At 39.4% G+C, this 23733-nt stretch overlaps 1 protein-coding gene across 9 annotated transcripts in view; it reads left to right on the top strand.

The window, feature by feature from the left end:
* HIVEP2 (HIVEP zinc finger 2) overlaps positions 1-23733 on the top strand; it is a 194481-nt gene that overhangs the window by 85123 nt on the left and 85625 nt on the right. For 3 of the 9 annotated variants that reach the window (XM_073789667.1, XM_033867789.2, XM_073789665.1), the window contains exon 3: positions 22174-22257. The exons of the other annotated variants lie outside the window; for them this stretch is intronic. The gene's annotated coding sequence lies outside the window, so the exon portion shown is untranslated. The remainder of the gene's footprint in view (positions 1-22173; positions 22258-23733) is intronic. 9 annotated transcript variants of the gene reach the window in all.

Raw genomic sequence — 23733 nt, 5'->3', positions numbered from 1 at the left:
AAAATTGCTAACGCATATATATCCTTTTAATACAGTCTTTGTTTATAGCAGTATAGACATTTTTCCATACTGGAACAAAAGCTACATAAAATAATAAGGATGATATTTAAATAAAGATTTTTCATATAAATGTGTTTTAGGGACCTGTGGACTATAAATATTCCTCAAATCAATGCTCAATGGAATGTGAACTTTTCCGTAGAAAGATATGCATCTAATGAGATCCTAGTTCTTGTCCCAGAGTTTGATAAATTGCAGGCCCTCAAAATGTATAACATGTAAAAGCATGGTTAGGAGAAGATAGATGTGAATTATTGTGAAAACTTTGATTTGATATTTTTCATTTACTTTAAATCTGGCATGACATTTACTGTTGCATTTGACCTCTTTGGGGAAAGACTTTCTAAACTTATTTCCTCTTTACTTCTAAGAACTCAATTAAATCTGTAGAAGGATTCATAACTTGATATTTGCCATGCACTATCTTTAGAAATATTTTGTAATATTATATCTTATATGCTTTTTTTCACACACACACACACACACACAAACACACACTGTATTTTATTTTTACAAGAGATAAATAAACTGACACCAAGCGTTGTAAATGGATGACCACAACAGAAGCAACAATGATTGCAGTTACAAAACACGAAACACACTCATACTATGTCATAATATTGACATTCAGTCCAGGAATCCTCCACTGTAACAGCTCCTTTACTTTGCAGTGAAAATTGATTTGTATCTTATATGCTTTTTGATTCTCCAGAAAGCAGTATTTTAGAAAGTTTTTTATGCATAATAACCATTAATAGACATTAGTAATGTAAGGAAGTTAATTCGTAATTTCCAAAAAGATCTTAGGTTTTAAAATAAAAGTAGTATCTGTGTTAATGTCAGGAACATTGACAAGGCTGAGAAGAGATTTTGCCTGTATTCAAAATTTATATTAAAGAAACCCAAACTAGTAGAATTCAGAGTTTATTTATACATATAGTTCTGCTATCTGAGGTTTCATATTAAATTTTGTGGTGTTTTATGTATGGAGCTATGGACAGAGAATTTATAAGAAAAATATAACCAAATCTGTTTTTGCCATTTTTATGTATTTCATTTGCTACAGTAACAAATCCATTATTCAATATACTTTTTAACTGTTGGAAGTATTAAAAATTGAGGAAGAAGTGACCCTTGTCTTTCACATCTGGAATCTAATATAAATAAATTTGTTTCATGCTTTCTTGTAATTATGTTAGTCAAACACATGTTTCAATTATTATTAGTGTTTCTTCTCTGTTACGGAGATTTATATAGTGGAAAAAGAGAACATAGGGCTAGATAAAGATTCAGGTATAAAATATTGACAACAGAGTCTTATCGAGATTGCTGGGCTGATGTGCTTCCTTAACTTTATAAACCTAAAATCTGAAAAAATTTTCAAGTGACATTATAAAAATCTAAATACTGTTTCATTGTTGTTGTTGTTGGTTTTAATCATTACATAAATCAATAGCTCTCAAACTATTTTCCCCATCTTCCTGCAGCTGTCCAGAATTACCATCTGCTCTTGCAGGTGGACCAAATTCTAATCTCTGGTAAGGCTTGTCACACTGTCTGGTCTGCTTACTTACCATTTCTTTCTTAGGATCCCACTTTGAAATGGAATCCTTTTCTAAATAGAAGTTCCATACACTGAATTTTATCTATTTATAATTTGAAAGTGTGGGGCTGACAACTTTGAACCTAAGAAGACATGAAATTGTTTAGAGGGAAAGGATGAATTTCAAGGGCATTTATTGACAACTTGGAAAGAAAACCAAAACAGATCTTGTTTTCTGGAATATTAAATTTTTAACATCAGCCTGACTGCACAATGTGTATGTGTGTGTGTTTGTGTGTATCTTTTAGAAATTTCTGTTATTTGTGTGGTGCTAGTCTACCTTATCCAAGCACACCTGCAAGAAACAGAATAATTTTGTTAGGCTGGTTATCAGTGCAATCAATGTTATTGCATCCGATCTTTGGTTTACATGGGACATGGCCTTCCTTTTTCTCCTATGCAGAAACTAAAGATTATTCATCTCAAGCTTATAGTAGTATACATTTGTTAGAGCTCACCATTATTAGCAAATTGCTTCTATAGATCAATCATGTGAGTATTACTACTGGGGAAGGCCATTCTAATTGATCTGGCAATGAACAGGGAAAGACTTTGCTGCTTCCTAATAAAATACAACAGTGATCATGTTTATTTCCAAACATATAGAAGCAAAGAGGCTTTGTTATTCTAGCCAACATTTGCCTTTGTGAATGCACTTCAGCATTTGCATATGCTGCCTGTGCTGCCTTCATTTGTCACTTGTTAGTGACTCTCTTGAGGTGTTTTCCGGTTATCTGATGCATGTACTCTCTAAGTAGATTTTTAACTTCCTTGAAAATCGATCCAAGTCTTCTATGAAATGATGGTTGAATTTTAACTTCTCTTTCTCTTTTAGTTTTTCCATAGTTTAATGAAGCACCTAGAAATTAAAGAGGATTTATCTCATTTTAAGAAGTCTATTTATTACTCAGACAAGTTGCAAAATTTGTTAGGAATAAGGCCTTCTACCAGGGCCAGTAGTGACAGTAACAGATAGCTTGTGGAACTTTATAATAGAAGTGAACATATAAGTAATTGAAAAAAATCTTGAAACAGATGATGAGTACTATGAGTTTATTTCTCTCACATTAGGAGCTCATTTAAGTTTTTATCCTCTTGTTCTTCTTAATATTAGTGGGAATCATGTGAAGGCAACACATGAACATTTAAGCATAATTGTGACTCAGAGTTTTTCTTATCCATTTTACAGTTCAGGTCTGAGAGGATCTCTATTTTCTTTGCTGAATTGCTGCCTTTTAAAAGGAGAACTTGTAGGAAGGGGGGAAATGTTTACACTTTCCCTGTTGTGAAGTGTAACCCAAATGAAGATTTTGATTTTGGTTAGAATCCTTCCCTTTCAGTGACTTTCAAAGGATATTACCTCAACTTCTTGCCTAGCGGGACAGCAATAAATATTTTATTTTCAACTTCCTTTAAAAAAATTCTTTCCCTGGTCTTTATTTGGACAAGTTTACGTGGATCAAGTCTTATTGCTTTGCCTCTGAGAGGATGGTGGTGGCTGAGAAAATGCCGCAGACTTCTCTAGTAGTGACCAAAAGTTACAGTATCGGTAAAAGAAAAAAATACAGACAGAAATCTGTGTTTTACTCCTTGTTATATTTCTACAGTGTCTACATGGTCCCTGGCCCCAAAGTAGGCGATCACAAGTGATTCATTTAACAACACTCAGCAGATGTTGTTTTGAGCACCTGGTATGTGCTAGGTGCTCAGCAGAGTTTCCACCTCCAGAAGCTCTGGGTGTAGAAGAAAGGCAGATGTTAACGGACTCAGTGCAGTAGGTGAGGGTTTCCACAGAGGCTGGCACAGAAGGGGGGAGGTTGTGAATAACAGTGGAGGGAAAGAGGCATTCATTCTGATATTAGTCAATCACTTGCTGTTTTCTAGGCATTGTTTAAGGTGTCCAGGCTACAGGGAGTAAACAAAACAATACTTCCTCTCTTGAGAAGTTTCTATCCTAGTGTGAGGGACAGATATATATATATCAACCTTCCTAGCACATATGCTTTGTGTGTGTGTGTGTGTGTGTGTGTGTGTGTGTGTGACTTAGGTAGGGAGAGGAAAAGGTGTGGGGGCAGATGACATTGGAGCAGGGACCTGACCATTCCGGCAGAAGGAACAGCTGCCCTTGTAATAGTGTGGGCTGCATACATATACTTACATGTCCCCTTGAAAGAAAGGAATGAACATTTTAAAGCGAGGAAGAGGGATAGCTTATTATAAATGGGATAATTTAATGTATCAGGCAGGGCATTTGATGCTTTATGCCATGTGTGGGCCACCAGGCTCCATACCTAGGCTTCGGCCAACCTGGAGGTGCCACTGGCCGGCTGCTGGTCCTGGGCACGGCCGTGGAGTTGGAGTGTTGCCCAAGCCCAGGCTGAGATCCCCTTTCCAGAAGGGTGCCCCCCTTCCTCCCTAGGTCCTGACTCTATGCCTCAGCTCTCCTCCCACCCTTGGGTCTTGGCACAGGGAAGGCTCTGGCTTGGAAAGGATGAATCTGACCTAAAATTAAACCTGGAGCTATAATATAAAAAAAAAATGCCATGATTAGGTGTTTACAGTACGGAATCTTCAACAATTAAAGAGAAAAGGTGTGGGTGGGGTAAAAAATAGCAATACCCACACTCTGAAGTTTTTGAGAAAAACAGGAAACTAGTCTTTTTTAACCAGCAATGCCCAGAACTGGTTATTGCAGAGAGGGTTGTTTTTCTAATGCATTGTGGTCAGTGCAGCTGTGCCAGAAGTAGATTTCTGCTCATTATGACAGCTGTCTGTGGATTTCTTCAGCTGACAAACCTATAGAGAGGCAAGAGTAATTATCAGTAGTAACCTGGTTATTATGGCTGGATGGTGCTTGGAAAACAATTTGCACAAGTCCTGAAAGCCCGTGAAAACACAGAAAATAAGAGCGTTTGACCACCAGGCAGCTATTTCCAGGAGTTGTGACTGACCCAGACCTGTGAACCATACAATAGCTTATTGTAGATGGACAGTTTGAATTCTCTCTTTATTTGGATTTTTTTAAAGTTGCCAGACAACATGTGATGGCAAGTGACATAATATTTTTTCTAATTTGCTCATTAACTCAAGCTCTACTTTCTAACAGTGTTTTAGACCTCTTTATCTTTTGCTTATATTTGCTGGTTGGTGGCAATTAAATATGATTTAAAAAGTAAAATTGTTGAAGTCATAGAGATGTTGTCTCTGGCTCTCAGAATCTCACAAATGCACCCTTACTGCTGCCTTTGTGAAATAGGAAAAATGATTACAGAAGGGATCGTTTGGGCAATTATTGATTACTTCTGTGTTCTTTTGAATAAGGTAAAATGCTTTAGAACCAAAGTGAAAAAGAGCAGTTCCCTTTATCTGCACTTATTCGTATACGGAAGACCAGGTTAGTACAGACTAGTCACTGAGGTTTCCCCTCAACTTCCTGTGTGGGTTCAGTGTTATTGGGGAGCCCCTCTAAACCAGAGCACTCTCTTGCAGGCCATTTCTTTGTGCACGTGGAGATGTCATCTTTTTAAGGATAAAAAGGGGTTGAGTAATAGAACCTAGAGTTGATTACTTAGCGTATTTTATGGTCACCAAGCCAAGCATTTGGTCTGTGCATTGAAGGATTTACGCTTGTCTGTTTGCATCAGACTTTACACTTATCTCTTTAATAAGTAAATTATGCTTCTCTCTGGTGAAACTTGTTTGCAGTGCTTGATCCAGGCGGTGTGCCTGGGCTAAGCAATGCCCCCTGTCCAGCTGACTGCCCAGTCTGCTCCAAAAGGGCAGTCGTTACTGCTATTGATTTTTGTAGCGTGTTGGTCATGTTAGAGTTATTTGCAATGAAAGGGAAGTCAACTCCTTGCATCTGCCTTTTTGTTTCACTACAAAAGTACTGTATACCAACACTTTAGTCTCTTGGTGGCAGTAACAGGACTCAAGGGAGATTCTTTTCCCTCCTTTTTCTAGGGGCAGCCTGGGGAGCAGTAGGTGGACTGGGGGGGCATGAAGCTCACCCTATTTTTAACCATTTGCAACCTGCTTCCTAGTGAAATGGGATGGGAGTACCTGCCATTTCCCCCTCACCAGCATGTGGCCAAAAGTAATGAGATAACGGTTGTCAAGTACTCTCAAATGCAGATGACAGATGATTTAAAAAGTACCAGCTCTGGGCTTCCCTGGTGGCACAGTGGTTGAGAGTCTGCCTGCCGGTGCAGGGGACAAGGGTTCGTGCCCTGGTCCGGGAGGATCCCACATGCCACGGAGCGGCTAGGCCCGTGAGCCATGGCCGTTGAGCCTGTGCGTCCGGAGCCTGTGCTCCGCAACGGGAGAGGCCACAACAGTGAGAGGCCCGTGTACCGCAAAAAAAAAAAAAAAAAAAAAAAAAAAGTACCAGCTCTTACTGAGAAAAACAAAACAATAAATGCACCCAGCAAACAAACATGTTTTATTAGAATGCCTCCTATTTCAAACACATTAAAATACTGGTTTTTACCTGGGAAAACATAGCCCTGGGAATGTGTGATAATGTTGAAATGGCAGAAAAAAAGGCTTTTTATTACTTTCCCTCCTTCTCTAGAATGGTGTATTTTTAATATGTTTTCACATTCAGATTTTTTAAATCTTGAGGACTAGAAATATAACCTTTTACTTTTCAGACTTGGTAGAGCCTGAGGCTATCATTGACATTATTACTTTTAAATAGCCCCACTAAGCATATGAACAGAAAAAACACAGAGTAGAAATCTCAGTGGGGAGACGGGGGGTGGGGGTGGGGGTGGTGGGGGGTGGTGGGGGGGTGGTGGGGGGGCGGGCGGGGGTGGGGAACCATACCCATTCCTTCAGTAGAGCAATGAATGGAAATCCCAGTAGATCCTGCAGCAATGCTGAGCGGTTCCCCAGAACTAATCTGGGTCTCTACCAAAGGGCTATTAAGATGTAAAGTATGTGTCTGTTAACTACTAAAGGGTCCTCAAATTCCTATTGTTGTTGCCCTCCCATTTTGCTTTCCTTGGCAATTGTTACGACAGAGACATAGTTCAAAACACACTGTGCTCTTTTTCTGTCCTTCCTAATGAGAAGGTGGTGCTTGGAGGTGATGCCTGTTTGTGCAGGAGGCTGTGGCTGCCGAGGCCAGTGTGTGATGATTAGCCCTTTCCTGAGGTGCACACTTGGAGATTGTCCCTTGATGTCTTGCTGTCATCATTCCTAATATAGCCTGAAGCTAAACGGAGACTCGCTGTGTCAAGCTTGGGGCCAAAAGGTTTTTCTTGCGGGGACCGGGTGGACTGTGTGCTGTATTCCCAGGCACCCCACAAGTGGATCCTTCACTGTGGAGGGTTTCACAAAGGGACTTTACCTACTTTCTCTGGAGCAGCCCCGCTTCTCATTACCATCTGGGAAGAAAACCATCATGGTGGTGAGACTCGAAAGGGAGGTCGGAGATGACTAAGTCAAACTCTTTCTCTTCTTAGTTGAAGAGAGGGCCAGAAAGAGGTTGCCAGGGTCGTGGAACTCTTTGTGTCCTGATTAGTGGCTCTGCTTTCATTCCTTTTCACACAGACAGCACGGTAAGGCTTTTCCTGGGGGAGATGGTTACTTTAATACTAGTGAGCTGTGAGCATTTCAGGAACTAGCTGACGTGCCTAGGCTGTCATTGGATGCTAGGGGAAGAATACGGCTGCTGTTTATGGAAATGCTTAAGGAACAGGATGTGGCCTTGATGGCAGGGTTTACATTCACAGAGGAGCTTGCACACCATGCCGCTCTAGGAAACTGCCATGTGATCCAGGTGATACACCAAGTTTGTGCCATACCCTTTCTGCCATCCTCTCGAAGTGTGGCTCTCCTGCTTTAATGACATCAGCGAAAAAACAGATGTAATTCTTTGTAACGCTGAATAGTGCTGTTGGTTGTTTGCAGAATTTCTCTTAGTTGGGCATGATCTTCACAGTCTGTCTCAGTGATTTGTGTCATAATCACTCGCTTAAACACATCAGGAGCACAGTTCACAGGTAACAGAAAGTTACTGCAGCACAAAGGTTAGAGGGTTTCTCAACTTTGGTGCCATTAACGTTAGGGGATGGGTAATTCTTTGTTGTAGAGGGCTGTTCTGTGCATTGTAGGATATTTTCCGGCGTCCCTGGCTTCTACCCACTAGATGACAATAGCACACATCCTCCCTGGTCATAACAAGTAGAAATAACCCCAGACGTGGCCCTGCGTCCCTTGGGGGGCAAAATCACCCTGGTTGTGAACCACTGTAGGCTGACGGTCAATCTTGGTAGGACGACGCATCCACCAGACTGAAGCAGGTTGTCATTAACAACATACAGCTTGACTCTAAGGAGCCAGAGTCAGAAGTAAGGATTGGGAGGGTTAAATTACTAAATAACGAACATTCCTCGTCAGTGAATAGCAACCTAAACCGGGGATTTCCCTTGCTGGCTTGTGGCAGGAATTCCCTTTCTCTTCCTCTCGCCCGCCGCCCTCAACTGTAGGACGCTCCCTTTTCAGGACTGCCCTAGCTTCCGATTCACTTTCTCTTCCGCTCTTCTGCCATGTCTGTCTGTTGCCACCAGGGACTGGTCCACCACTGCTGCCTCTGCAAAAGCCTAGAGCCACTGGGATCTTCCAGCTGATGCCGCTGACCCATCACTCTGATCCTGGGGAAAGCGTCTTGCTATTCTTACTTCGTTATTTACTTATTAGAATTTTACCTAAATTTTTATGGCCCGTGTAGGGAACCGTGAGGAGGAGTTTCGTATCCAATGGACGCCAGTCCGCAGTGTGACTATTTTTTTCTAATAGAAGCTATGCCATATAAGGTGAGTAAGCCCCAAAGTCCACTTATTACATTGACTTAGGCTAATTCTCAATCAGGTTATATAAACTTCTGAAGGCTAGCCTGGAATGCCAACCACTATTTGTGACACAGGTTCCAGAGGGACACATTCCAAATTTCAAATAGTAAGTTTAAAAGCAAACTTTTAGAACACAACTTACGTTAAGTGGGAGCCACTTTGGCAGGCTGGCAGATGAGATGTAGTAGTCCAGCTTGCACCTGTTTCAAGCAAGTTCTTCCCCCAAACCACAAAGAGACCCTCAGATAGGCAGCTCAGACTCTCTCCCTTCCATTGGGACTGAACCTTCTTACCCTAAGTCCCAGACTTGGCAGGCAGACGAGCTGGACCAGCTACGGTTTGCTTCTCTGATGTGGAAAAAATAGGACTCTGGCAATCTCCTTGGATTCCATTTGGACATGCTTGTGTGTATAATCTCTGCCAAGTGAACTTAGGCTGCCAGAGTTTGCCAAAAGAGGAAGAGAAGAACACCTTAATCTATGGGTTGAGATACTAAATGAAGGAAATCAATAAGAAAACAATTGGAATCTTAGCAGGTCTAGAAATAGTAAGAGAAAGATATATGCTGTGCAAGTGTGCAATTAAACTAAGGAGAGTTTGGATTAATTAAAAGATAAGTACAAAAAATTACCTTACTCTTTGTTTCTACATCAAATCACAAACATTTACATCAAATTTGTCAAAGATAGGGATGCTTTTCATTTTAGACTAGAAACATCCAATGGAAAAGAAGCCTACTCCAGGACTTGAAAGGGTCTTCCAATTCTGATAATCCTATGGGTATTTTTCCCTTTCCCTCTAAATTTGTCAAGTTGCACACATTAATATGTTAGACTGAGTGATAAATCTATGCAAGCTAGAATATAAGAATGGTAGCCAATGACTTCTTTGGGGAAGTTTCTAGAACACCTATACTGATGATTTTCAAATTAGATTTTCAGGGTATCCTGGAACATCTAGAAGTTTTGAAAAAAGTATAGTTGTGGTGGATTTGACATGTGTCTGTTTTAATCACCTCTAAATTTGAGGCTTCAGATCATGACAGGAGGGAGGCTTAGACCCCAACTTTAAAATAGTGTACATTTAGGAAAGAGTTGCCTTACTCAAATACTATTACATAGCTTTCTGATTACACAGCACGCCTTTTGTTTGGAATTTACACAGTAACAGTCTGTTTTCAATGTCCGTCCATCACTAGCCCCTAAGTTCCATGAGGACAAGAACCATGGCTTTGGGAGTACACAATTTTTTGTTGAATGAATAATCGAATAAATGAGGGGAAAAAATTAATCATGAACATTTTATAAGAAAAGCAGACTGCTTTCTTTTTTATAGAAAAATAAAATATAGAAATTTTCCAATAATGAAGTTAAAAGAAAATTGAAAAGAATGTCATGTAGTGAAGTTTTGTTTCCTTTTTGGAAATTTTTGGCTTTTTTTAAGAACAAAGAAATATTGTGTTTTCTAGAGAAGGAGAGAATGGCATGCCCTGCAAAATTAATCTAGTGGAACATGGGCATATAAAGTCCTCTAAACCTATCAATTTTAGTCTTAGTTTATAGTAATAAACACTTTTTAGTGCCAGAGTAAATTAGGACAATGATCTGGGTAAAAGAATACTCTTGAGCTGTATAAGATTTTGACTTTGTTGCCAAACTTAGAGCAATGACCTTCATTCTAAGCATGAAAGCCTTCCATCGTCGTCGTATAAAGACCTGGTTGACCCACCCAAAACTCCGTTGCCATGTGGTTCAGTAGTACCAACATAGATAGTGAGTAATCAGGAATGGTTCAGTATATTAAACTTTCTTTGGTTTGGCACTGATGGTCCATTTGCCAGATCAAAATCATGAGTAGAACTGAAAATTGAGTGCAAGTAACTACAGCGTACTTGGATTTCTTCAACTCGAGAATCTTTTTATATTGCCACTATGTGTATCTTTTCAAGAGCATTGGTTTAGAGTCAGACTCACTGGATTAAAAAGCCATTTTCAGCACTTACTGTGAGGCCATGGACAAGTTTCTTAAACTCTTGGGGCCTTAAGTCCTCTCTAAGGAAGGTAGTAATGGTACCTGCCTCATAAAAGATTTAATGGGAAAATACACATAAATCACTTAGTACATTGCTGGAACACAAGGACTCAGTAAATGTTGATTGTTGATATCATTCTATGTGATGATTGTTTCAAACTCCATTACTATTTCTAGATCTTTCATTTTCTTAAGGTTTTCAGTAGTAAGCCCAAACTTTTAAGCTTCCTTTTTATGGAAGTCAGAGTCTAAACAGAGTCAAGGCTGCCAAAACTATCTGCTACATCTTATAAAGAGATAAGATAATGCTTGTTTTATGTGTGTGGGCCTCCATATGAAAGAATCACAACCCTAAATCTTGCCAGACCGAGGGCAGGTGGATCCCACTCTTGGCTGGGAACCAAAATCCTATTACCAGGCCTTATTTATTTCAGGCCTGATAAAGATGCTTCCCCTGGGTGATTTTTTTTTTTCTCATCTCTTATTTAAAACATACCAAGGGAGTTGGAAACCTATAAATTAAACTTATAAAAGAAGTACAAAAGTGCTTCTACTATTTTTATATTTTCCAGAAACTGACTTTATAAGTCATTTTCAAAGTTCTAGAGAAACTCCTTTTTTCCTGAATTTTTCATCACATGAGTGAAACTGGGTTTCCAGTTATAATCATGCAACACAAACCATCACATGAACATTAATATGTTTACCTTGGTAAAATTTCTTGTTTACTCTTTTTAGGACTTCTTTTTCATGTAGTGACTTTCAGGGTGCGGATCACTGAGGGGCATGACCCCAGACTGAGCAGTCTGAGTTAGTCATGAGGTGGCAAGCGTGGGGGAGGTCAGCGGACCTTTTAGGGGGCTCTTCAGAAATCTTCCTGGTACACTTACCGGGAACTTGTGATCGCCAGGTTTAGGAATTGCCTCCTCTTTGTCATGAGCAATTTCTTTCATCTTGCACAGTTTAAATTTGGTTTTGATATTTCCCAGTGGAAGTTGTTATTATTGCACAGAGTTAAAATCTGTTTTAAAATAAGGGATTTAAGTGGATCATCTGTAAAGTTTTGTTCAGCTTGAAAATCCTATGATCAAAGTTCACCTTTTTGCCTTTTAGTAGTTTTACTTTTAAGATGTCTCCAGTTTCGTGTGAAATCTTGCTGATTCCTTTTGGTTCCCCAAATCAATATTAGTAGTTAATTGTTGAGAATTTGAAATTTTACTTTAACACAGTCAAGTTTTAATTATGTCTCTCCACTGTGGCTAAAATGTAATCTTGTTAGAACACTTTTTTTTTTTCAGGACTATAGCTTTTAAAATTAAACATGGTCAAATATCTTCCATTTTGGAAGTAAACAAACAAGCAAACTGAAACCAATAATCGTAATGGCTTGTCTAGCTCATATGTTATCTATCTCAGCTGCATCATGGTTTTGGCCACCTGCTTTAGAAAGGAATCTCAGTAACCTCTTAATTTTGAAATTCAGTGAAATCTTTTAGGTCTTTGCCTTTTTTACCTAGTTTTGATTTATATTTGACACTATCATTTAATTTTTTCTCCACTTGGCTTTGTGATGCTGTGACCTGGTACCCACCTCTGTTCTCAGGCCCTTCCCACACTACTCAGTTTCTGTGGCTTTCCCCAAAGTGCAGCCCTTGTGCCTCTTCTCTCTGTAGCTTCCCAAACCGCTGACAAGGCCCATTGTTTCAAGTATCACCCTAGATGCCGACGATGCTAGTGGTCTTCTAAACAGGGTTTTCAGCTTGCATATTCTTGTGGGTTTTATATCTATATGTCCCGCTATCTGCTTGGACATTTCTATCTGAGTATTCTTAAGGCACCTCAAACCTAGTTTGTTATAAAACGGAATATACTCTATTTCCTTTCAAACTTGGTTTTCTCCTTGTTTACCTGACAAGCTTCTGCTGATTACTCCAGGTTCATTTCAAGTGTCTCCATTCTCAGCCCTTCCTTGATCCGTACACCTCACTCTCCTGTGGGCCCTATTGTAACTTGTACTACAGCACTTTTCATCCTACCTGCAAGCCAGGTGTTCGTTGAGATCAGAAAACACATTTGTGTGCCTTCGGATGCAGCACAGTGCCTGGTGTGGGATAGGTACTTAGAAAATGATTGCTGAATATGTTAACAGGTGACAGAAACTGCAAATTATAGATATTGAAATAGGAAACAAAATTTTTATTTCACCAGACAGAAACGTTTGTAAGTGGTTGGGTATTAAAAAGGTATTTTCTTATAGTTTTATAGAAAATGAAACCTTTGTTGGTTAGATGTAGATCCTAGGACTTCAGAAGGGAAGAGAAGCCTATATTTCCTTCCTAGACTCATGGTCGACCCGGTACTTGCACTTGGTTTGAATGGAGACTCATTCATGGAGTCCTGGTAGCAGGTGTAGTTTTCTGAGTGGTTTTCCCAGCTATTTCAAAAAGCATCTGAATGCGCAGAGCAGAGCTCAGCTATCAGCTGGGAGAACATTTAGGTGTAATTTTTTCCTAGATGCACTTCCTCTCCACTTACTCTTCATTCCCAAATGGGGCTATGTGGGTCAGGATACGGGGATGATATATAGGCTTCTGTTTACTTCGGCAGAAAGTAATGAAAAATAACGGTTTAATTTACAGAGTGCTAACCCCTGCTCCATCCTCCCTCCCTGCCCCCATACACACAGATAAAATTGTGTATCTGGGTGGGCTAGTCACACCCATTTAAAATCATCTCTAAATCCACTCATATTATCCTTTGGTACCAGTAGCTTCATCACATTGCATTGAAGGAGTATTAAAAAAAAAAGTTTGTTATTGGAATCTTTATGTTGTTGGGATCAGCTTCTAACTAAATGGAATAGGTATAATCTTAATGGATTCATCCATGTTAAGTTTTAAAATGAGGTTTTAGCAGTGAAGACTCATCTCTGACTGTCCTGTATGTAAGATGAAGTTCTCTGCACTGTGATACTGGACCACTGCAGAATTATGTTATGTAACTATTTCCCTTTTGGCATTCATAGAAACAAGAACTATGTCTCCAGAGGTCATCCCACATTGAGCAACAATTTTAAATACATGAATAAAAATTCCATCTGGCTTTCTTAATACTTCACATAGATTTGTCTTTTTGTTGTATTTTGTAGCCTTATACTGGCTTGGTAGTCTTTAATGAGGAACAACAAACAACACATCCTGTTTTTATAATATCCAGCACAAATCCCAGTGGAATTATTTCAGAAATAGCTAAGGTTCTTCTTATATCAGTTAGCAGTTTTTTTGAAATTTCCATTATTTAATGTTTCTCCTTAAAGTCTTAGAAGTGTAACTAAAACAAAATTGATTTGTGTCCTCGGGCACCTAAGTCCCGCTAAGTGTTAATGGTCCAGGGTTTTTATATTGAGTTTGAAGATAACGGAAGAGCAATGGTGACCATTTTAAATTGCAAATATTTGTAAAACTCTTTTTGATCTTTTTTTTTTCCCCTTCCATTTCACGGTTTCATCTTTTTGAAATTCTGCAGGATTAACTTTGCTTATGTTCAAATAAGTTAAAATTGAATGGAAAAGATATTTTTAAAGGGTTGCACTATGGCTTTAGGACTGGTGAAAGAGCCAGAACGATGATTCAGAAGCTGAAAATAACTCTACATTTTATGCAATCAAGTAAAACTCTGTACCTTGGCCTTCCCCACACCGGATTAGCAAGGAGTTGGAAGTTATTCTGCCCCCAGCATGCCACTAGGGATGACTAGCTGGGCTGTGACAACCTGCCGCCTAAACGGAGCATGTGCGGCTAGAAGGATAACCCTGACGTACTGGGTGGATTAGAGTTGAGTGACCTCAACTCATATTCATTTCCTCGGAAAGGAAAGCTCACAGGGCCCTTTCTGTGCTAAGGGGTGTTGATGCGGTGTGGGTTCTCACGGTGGCACCCAGTCACTCCAGTGGCCTACGTGTGCCATGTTTCCCTGGGATGCTTGCTTCCTTGAAAGGGCTTCGGTTCATTCACATTTATCCTGGTCCTGAGGAATCACATTTTAAGATTACAGAAGGGAGAGTGGTTGATTAATTTTTCTTTTACTTTCTTACAGATTTTCCTTTCTTACTTTGTTTTCTGTATGTTTCTATGCAAAAAGCTATACAATAAAGGGGGGAGGAGAGAAGATAATTAATTCCTGAATGAACTCCCATTTCTGTTGAGCAAGTAGGGCAAACTTTTCCAGGTAGAACATTCTAGGTTCAAAAGCTGAGTCATCTTTGTGACAGAGTTTGATGCCTCACCGTAAGTTCTTGTTACTCAAAATGGGACTCTATGCTGTGTCCTGTCAAATAAATAAAACTGTCAGGTTATAATTAACATGCAGTGCTTCTCTAATTAAACAGAATTGATGGGAAATATCTGGGAGGATATTAGCAATGGAACAGTGATGTTTGCATTTAAATGATCTTAATTACCCCTTAGACTTAATGCCCTATTAAGATGGACCGGAGAATGTCACGTCTCACTTAGCCCTATTGTTTGAGACAGTGGCTGCAAGCTGAAAAGGACCAGAGTGCATTCACTTGCATTATGATGTCTGCTTTTGCGGACAGAAGGTTTGGGAATGTATGTTCTTTGCTGTTCTTTCTTTCTTTCTTTTTTTCTTCAAAGGAAATTAAATCACATCCCTGACAGGAGAGGGTAAAATCTCTGAGCAGACCTCCCCAGTGCTTGGAATTCACAGACTCTACCCTGTCCCAGTTTGCTATTATCCTAAGGCAACACACTCCCCTGCCGCTCTTTGCGTCTTTGGCTGCTCGCCAGCCTCCCAGGGCCTCCGGCTTTGATGTGAGGAGCAGGCTGTCCTCGGGCCAGCCTTTTGTTGCTGCCCTGGCCTGGGCTTCACTCACCCACAAGGCCAGAAGGGATGTCCTGTCTCGCAGTATACATTTCGACAGCCCAAGTCATCATCAGGGGTTTCTAACTGCCCCCCCCACAACGAGGCAGAGAGAGCTGCCTTTGTGTCACCACAAGTGGCTGACCCCAGCCGCCCAGCTCGCTCTGCTGGCTTTTGGTGCCTGTCCTCAGGGGAGGGCCTCTCTGCCTGGGGGAAGACACCAGCTCTGCCAGGTTGGCTGTCAGTCTGAAGGGCCTCCTTGGCAGGGCTCAGGGGAACCGACTCGACGAGTTGAACAGCTTCCTCTGGGGACTGTGAATCGACCTTCATTTGATCTAGGCCTGGCAGCCCGGTTAGTGAGGACATCAGTTCTGACTCGGGGAAATCTCTCTTAACTGAACCTATTTCCACCATGGTTCCGGGCTTGCAGTTAGAAGTCGGTACCATTGTAAATTTAACTCTTAAAACTTCTGGTAATATCTGTGGGTAATTCTAAAAGTAGGTGGATGCATAAATACAGAGGATTACAAGGAGAGATACCAGGGAAGAAAAAATGGGGCTATGTCTTATGACTAACCAAAAGGCCAGCTCCGAGCCAAAGGGAGGAGAGAGAGAGAGAAAGAGAGAGAATATTTCTCTTCGATGAACTGTCTTCAGAAGGGCCAATTTGATTCAAATAGAAATGGCCTTACAAAACTGAAAGCAGACCATGTCTCCTTGTAGTTTATGGCACAGTACCTTGCCCTGGATCTTCACAGGATTTAGTGATAGCATCTCCCACAGAGGGTGGCTTTCTTGCTTCTATTCTAGTAAAACCCACTCCCCAAATATACCTCTTTGCCAGCCATTATTTATTTATTTGTATTAAGTTTTATAATCTTCCAAGTTTTTTGTTTGTTTGTTTTCATAAAGTAAATTCTTTTCCTAATGAGAGTGTATTACATTTTTGGCAGCCAAGGATGAAAAAGATGATTAGCTCTTTCTTGCAGTAGATGGGGAGTCCAGCCTGAAGGATCCCATGACCTAGTCAGGGGAGGACACCTGAAAGGGTTCAGAATAGAAAGGGGAAGAGATTTGTAGACGATAAACTTCACAGTCTTATTAGGGCATGCCCGTTTGCCTTCTATTTAGTATTTTGCAACCATTCATGGGTAACAGTTAATTTAGCAGTCTCATATTAATCTCTTTTTCTTGTCATTAATGAGGATACGCCTGAGTGGATTAGTGGGGCGTAGGGGAGAGTAGTGGGGGAGTAGGTAACCAGCCGTGCATCCTGAATACCAGGGCTTCATTTAGCACAGCTGTAGTGATGAATGTATCTTATGTTCAAGTTTCCAGACTTTGAACTTGCAGAGTTTTGTCATAATCTATTACCTAAATTCCATCTTCCAGCAAGCACAGGGAAGTTTTGTAGCACAGAAACATAGAAGGGACAGTAGTTGTGGTTAAACCATAGTCATGGCATTTAACATTCATGTGAAGTGTAATATTTGCAGGTAGCTCACATATCATTTCTTATTGTTTACGATAAGGTGATAAGGTTGGCAGTGCCAAAGACAGAACTGGAACTCGGTGAGATTGTTGACCTGCCTTGGGATTGCTAAAACCTACTGTTTCTCTTTCAAACGTTCCCTCCTACAGCTTAATAGGTATCCTCATTGCCCTATAATTTTCTTTAGTAAAAAAAGTGTGGAGTTTGAATTTTCATGTTTATATTGACCCTTGCGATCCTCTGTTCCTTTTCAGTTGAATCCATTGGACAATATATCTGACATACTGGGGGTTGATGGGAAAAGTTCTCTAAGGAGATTTAAAAAAAAACAGGGCTTCCCTGGTGGCGCAGTGGTTGAGAGTCCGCCTGCCGATGCAGGGGACACAGGTTCGTGCCCCGGTCCGGGAAGATCCCACATGCCGCGGAGCGGCTGGGCCCGTGAGCCGTGGCCGCTGAGCCTGCGCGTCCGGAGCCTGTGCTCTGCAACGGGAGAGACCACAGCAGTGAGAGGCCCACGTACCGCAAAAAAGAAAAAAACCAAAAGCCTTAGGTTATAATTCATTAATAATTTCATTCTGTTTCTGGATGTGTTTTCTTCCCATCGTCAGCCAGCGTGGGAGGAAAGGGAAGAATAATGCTGGAGCCGGGGGTGTTGTGTGGGTATGTGCCATCCAAAAGTATCTTCTAGGAGAAAAAAAGTGTTTATTTTTATAATAAAAGTAGAATTCAAACACTCTGAATAACAGAAAATTATTAATGCTATTGTAGTGAAAAGTTAATCCTAATGCTGTTAAAATCATTAATCATTAAAGACATCAGTTAATCAAAGGCATATACTGCATAAATATATATACAAAAATGGTAACTTTGTGGTACCAGGCTTAAACCTATCAAATGTCATTAATAACTATCGATGTTGCCAGTGAAGAAAATTTAAGACTAAAGCAAGATTGCCTGTTGCTTTACTGTCCTCAAACAGCATTGTAATTCCCAAACCTACACATTTTAAACAAGGTCAGGGGTTCCCTTCACCTGGTTAAAAGTGCATTCTGGTTAACATTTCTAATGATGATGTCTACAGCCACAAAGCAGGTGACGTAGTTTTCTCTAACTGGAACTCCAGGCACATAGCTCCCTTCGAGAATTGCCTTTTCTGGTCCTGCTCTTTCTCTATCCACATCCCCCCAACCTGGGGCCTGACCAAGTCCAGCCTGCTCTTTGAAGCCCCTTACCACTATTCTAGCCCTGACTGAACTCTTCCTGTTTTCAATTCCTATTATTCTTAGAATCATTAGCGCACATTTTAGCATTTAGCACTTAATTGTTTAAAAAGTCATTTTTTATGGGTTAGCTCAGGGCTAATCGCATGTACTTTATTATCTCCTCTAACAAGCAGCCTAGTGTTAGGTACCTTGCAGACATTCTTAGTTGTTGATTATTATTTCCATTGCCTGGCAGTCAGTAACAATTGTTACAGACTAGAATCTCGCTTCTCAAAGTGTGGACCTCAGTCGAGCGCATCACCATCACCTGGGAACTCCAAGCTGGACCCCACCCAGACCTGTAGAATCAGAATCTACATTTTAACAAGCTCCCCTGGTGGACTGATATGCATGGTAAAGTTTTCATTGCCCTGTTGAGGAAGGTCCCTCTCGCTGGGCGTGGCAGAGATCCCATGAACCTTCAACTAACTTTTACTTTCTGCCAGCATTGTATTTAGGTATCTGATTGTAACAGAATGGAAACTGTGCACTCTTACTGTAAGAATGAGGTTGTAAGTGTGGTCTTTACATAGAAACTGTACCATTTAAAAGTGGCCAGAGGGCTTGTTTAAGTATTCAGGACCGTATTTGTGTTCTGATTCAAGACAAATGCTAGATCCAAATCATTAAAATCCCTTTAAATGGCCTCTTTTAAAATTTCAAACTGAGGAGCAAAAAGTATGATTTCCTTTTTCTTAGTTACCTTTTTTTTGCACTTGAAGTGCTTACACCCACTCAACTTGCTATTTTGAATGCTGGGAAAGAAAATTTGTGGGCATCTTGCAGTCTTTCAGGAAACAAGGCTCAGATTAAATATTTGCCACATTTTCTCCGTGTTTCTTTCTTCAGGGAAGTGGAGAAGCACATCATTCATGCTTTCACTCAATTTGACACAAAGTGTGACTTTCTAAGTGTGGATGGAAAACGACTCCTGTCCTTATTTGTCTACCTTCACACAGATAGATATTCCCGGCTTTTCCCCTCCCATTCCTTCTATTTGTCCTTCTCTCCCCTTTCACTGTAGTGTCTACAATTCTTCATATACCACATAGATTTCATAAAATATGAGATTTTTTTTTAGAGTATCTAGGTCCATTAAATCAAGGAAGATAACGTGGATTTAATTATGATGTACGACATTATGTAGACTAATCTCAGTCAAGTTTACATTTAAAATATTTAATTTTAAGTCATTTACATTCCCTGTTGGTTTTTCTCTCTCGGTGAATACACACCTATTTCTCGGATAGCAGAAATAAGAGATATTGGTCAAGATGGAGGGAAAAGAGGGTATTAGGTAACCTCAGCCATTCAGCTTTGTTTTAAATGAACTCAGGGCTTTGTCTTATAAATACACTAAGAAAATAAAGTGGTTGCCAAGGCTATTATTTTGTGGTGGTTTTGTCCTTTACAGACAGCTTCATTTCATTTTCGTTGAGGCAATTAAGATGTTTTATTTAGAATAGGGCTTAAAATACTTGTCTTCCATTTAATCAGTGTTCACCTACATGTACAGGATATTATTCAGGGGACCTTGTGAGGAATTAACACAATTTAGTAGCTGAACTTGAGAATGAAGTATTTCCAAGCAAGTGAAATGGAAATGAGGAAAGTCACAGAAGGAGGAGACTTGTAGAATGTAAATGTTTATTGAATATAAAAGTTAAAATGTAATAGAAGTAGAGGTGCATCATAATATACTATGTTTTCTTTACATGGGAAAACAGAATATTACAAAGATGCTTATATATGCGATTCAACACAATTCTCTTCAAACTCCTGATGAGAATTGTTTGGGTATGGCTGAATATGGAGGGTAGAAAATACACTTAATCAAATAATATAATCTGGGAAAATGGGTGAGAATTTCTCAAGTATATGTGTGCATACAAGGAAATATCAAGGAATATTTGAAAAAAAAAGAGACTAGGGAGTAGAATCTAGACCTACTGTGGATTCAAACATACTATAAAAAAATAACAATGATTAAAACCACCTAACACACACACAAGTTCATGTAATAATGCACATGAAAACTATATAGCACAATGCCCATCACATAAATCTATTAGGTCTGAACAAGCATTCCCTTTTAAATATGTAGATCAATGTAACAAAATGAGGAACCCAGAAATGGACCCATAATAATACAATATACTCATAAAATATAATGTAGCAAGTTTAGTAAACAGCATTGTGGGAGAATGGGCTTGGTCAAAAAATCTTTGAATAGATACCTCACACTGAGGATCCAAATACACACCAGACGTATTAACTGGTTAATATCTAAAAACAAACTTAAGAACAATTTGTAGAAAATTTAATGTATGCATATATTAAAAGGCCATTTAAATTCATAAGAAAAAGTAGGACCTAAATACAGTCAAATTATGTGAATAGAATAATGTAAAATTTTATATTAAAGATGAAACAATAAAATTATCTTAAAATAGGAGACTATGATCACCATTAAAATAAAAAAGCAATCCTAAAATACCATTTTATATTAAGTAAATCACCGAACAAATTTAATCACATACAATGGTGAGGAAGTCTAGTGAAAGTAGAATGCTCAGATTGCTGGTGGCTTTATAGGTAACTTCAATCTCTTGACATCAATATGGCTTTTTATGAAGTCCATAAAAATATTTATACCCTTTGATTTAGTAATTGTATTTCTGTTAGTATTTTAAGGAGAAAGTTGTGTTTCCAGTGTTAAAAATAAATGAGAACATCTGAAATACTCCCACATGTAGGAATGATTAACGAAATGACTAAGTAAGCATGCTAACTCTATGGAATATTATATGGCTGGTAAAAATGAGAACTTTGTGAATTACATGGAAATATAGTATATGTTTATGAAGTGTTAAATGAAAAAAATAGAATGCCTAATTATGTGTGTTATGAGAGCATCTGTGTGAAAATATGCTTACATGGGGAGCAAATAAATACTAGATTAGAAATTTTTTTAATGAAAATAATTGTGTTTGAGTCATGGGTTTAAGGGTGTTTCTCTGGTTAGAAATGTCTTCAGTGTTGTTATGTATTTATAAGTAAGTAAGGCAGCTGTACTAACTGACCATTAGGACACTGTTTTCTAACTGTTATTCTGGAGCTCTGCTAAAATATGCCGAGACGTTTTGGGTGTGCAAGAGTCTAAGGTATTCTCAGTCTCCTATTCTCCTTGGCCAGTTTTTCACTAAGTTTGCAGAGAAGTGAGTTGACTATAGCTATGCTGAAGAGGGTGGTATGGCACCTGTGGTATTTGTGGGTCTGTTCTCACTCACTTTGCACCCACTTTCTTCCCTTCCTAAACTGAGAAGCATCTTTAATGTCGTTGGTGCTCAGTAAACTCCTGCTCAATGTTATTGAACTTTCGCCTACGGGGAGGAAAAGCTCTGTGATGTAAAGGGGAAAATGGTAGAAGAATAGTCAGGAGACCTGCCTTCCGGCTGTGTGACCTGAGGCAAGTGACTGTGACCTTCTGGGCCTCAGTCTCATCCTCAATACAAGGAGGGTGCTCCACAGCTGCTAAGCTTTAAGTACCAGGGCTATAAAGACATTACAGTTCACAAGCTCACTCCAGGGTGTCATTTACTCCTTTCAAGGGCAGTTTTGTGTGCTCCTAAAAGAGCTAATTTACTGTGTTCACTGTTGCAACAGCTCAGACAGCTAAAGCTTTCCTGGGAATGGCCTGGTCAGCTCAGGGAGCATGGTTCCTATCTACTACATGGGGAACCATTCAGCCAGAGAAAGTCACTCTAATCCTGCATTGTAGGTACACCTATTTATTATACAAAAATGACTGAAACACACCAATTGGTGACAAGCATGATCAAATATTAGCTAATGATAAATTACTCCATTGTTTAGACTATGTACCTGACTGAAATACAAAGTTCAGATGTATTTAGATTTTCTGATGGAGCCAAGCTACCACTGACTGAAGTGGGTTTTTTTGGTCTTGCTTTTCTTTTTTCCTAGTGTGGTGAGGCAGGCAACAAAAACAAGTTGAAGGCAAGGAGGAGTAGACTCAACTGCTTTCATCAGCTTATAAAATTGTTTTAGGTAGGTACTACTGTATGGTATAAGAATTATAGGAAACCAACCGTCATCTCTCAAATGTTAGTCATTTCCAAGGAAATGAACATTTCTAAGGAATGTTGTATCATGGTTTGTACACATGAGGCTCACTTGTTATATACAGGCAACATATCTGTACCTTCTGCGTCAGTTAAGGGTGGTCATTTAACTGATAACATCCATACAGGTGACTAACATATTCTGTACTTATTGCTTTTGAAGCTTGGTAGGAAGTGCCCATGCCAACTGAAAAATTCCTAAATAATTTGAAGTCACTGACCACTCAGATAACCATAGTTAGATTTGAAACTAGAGCACACTTGCTATATTGTAGGTGAAAAACCTAAGTAAGATATTGGCTTGGTGGCTAGCCATGAAATGGTGCAAGAAATGAGGCAAAAACTACATAATTGAAGAAAAAGGCACTTTACCAAAAAAATGAACAATGACAGAAAGAGGGATTGTAGATCTAGACTCTTATACAGGTCAGTTTCATATTATACAGTGAAAAATCAGTGAGAAAAGGATTCTTAAGAATCTTCAAGTCATTCTGCATCATGATGGGATGTGCCCTAGCTTTTTCTTGGCAAGTGACTAACTTAAACAGTATGCTAGCACAAAACCATCATGTAAGAATCCAGAGATGATAGGAAGTTAGTTACCGAACATCATTTGAAAGCGCCTTTGTAACGCTTTCATAAAGGGCCTGTAAAAGTACCAAAAAATATTTTCACAGCTCTAGATGCTCAGAGTGCAAATTGTCTACCATTTTGCATCTCATTGTTTAGGTGCTATATTTGTTGGTCCACTGTAATTAAAATAACCAAACCATTTGACATTTGTCTTGTCATATTTATGGCAAGAACCCTAGAATAATAATAATTAAGGCTGTTTATCATTGTTAATGAAGAAGCCATTTGAGACCATATCCAAATGAGTTTCCTAGATAACTATTTCTTGAATAGCAGCAAGACTAGAATCTAGACATTGGTTGTCTTGGAAGTGAAAACATATTTCCCATGGCTACCATGGGTTTCTACTTAGTATAATTATTGCTATTTGTCTTCTCCATTGGTAGGAACATTTTTTTTGTTTTGTTTAGTTGGAGCATCTGCCTTCAAATAGTGGGAACAAATCTATTTCAATCTCCTTTTTTATACAACTGAAGTAACTGTCAATTTTCCTAATACGTGTAGTGAGACTAGGGGAGTGACAATATGTGGCTAATTCCAAATTGCATAATAAAAAATCATGTATTTATGGCCTTGCAATAGGTTTTTGAACTTTCACTGGAATATAGTTGTGTCTGATGTCCAGGGACTTTAAAATTACTTAATCTACCCTGGGAGGACCTGATTCAGAAGTAGCTGGAAGCTTTCCAATTTTCTGTCTCACTCTTCTGCTCTGCCTCCCAGAATCCCATTTATCTTAGGTTCTATCAGTTGAGATATAGCTTTCCTT

The sequence above is a fragment of the Tursiops truncatus genome, chromosome 12 (assembly GCF_011762595.2).
Source record: "Tursiops truncatus isolate mTurTru1 chromosome 12, mTurTru1.mat.Y, whole genome shotgun sequence".
NCBI classification, from domain to species: Eukaryota; Metazoa; Chordata; class Mammalia; order Artiodactyla; family Delphinidae; genus Tursiops; species Tursiops truncatus.
Note: the sequence above shows the minus strand (reverse complement) of the source record. Positions and strands in the feature narration are given on the sequence as shown.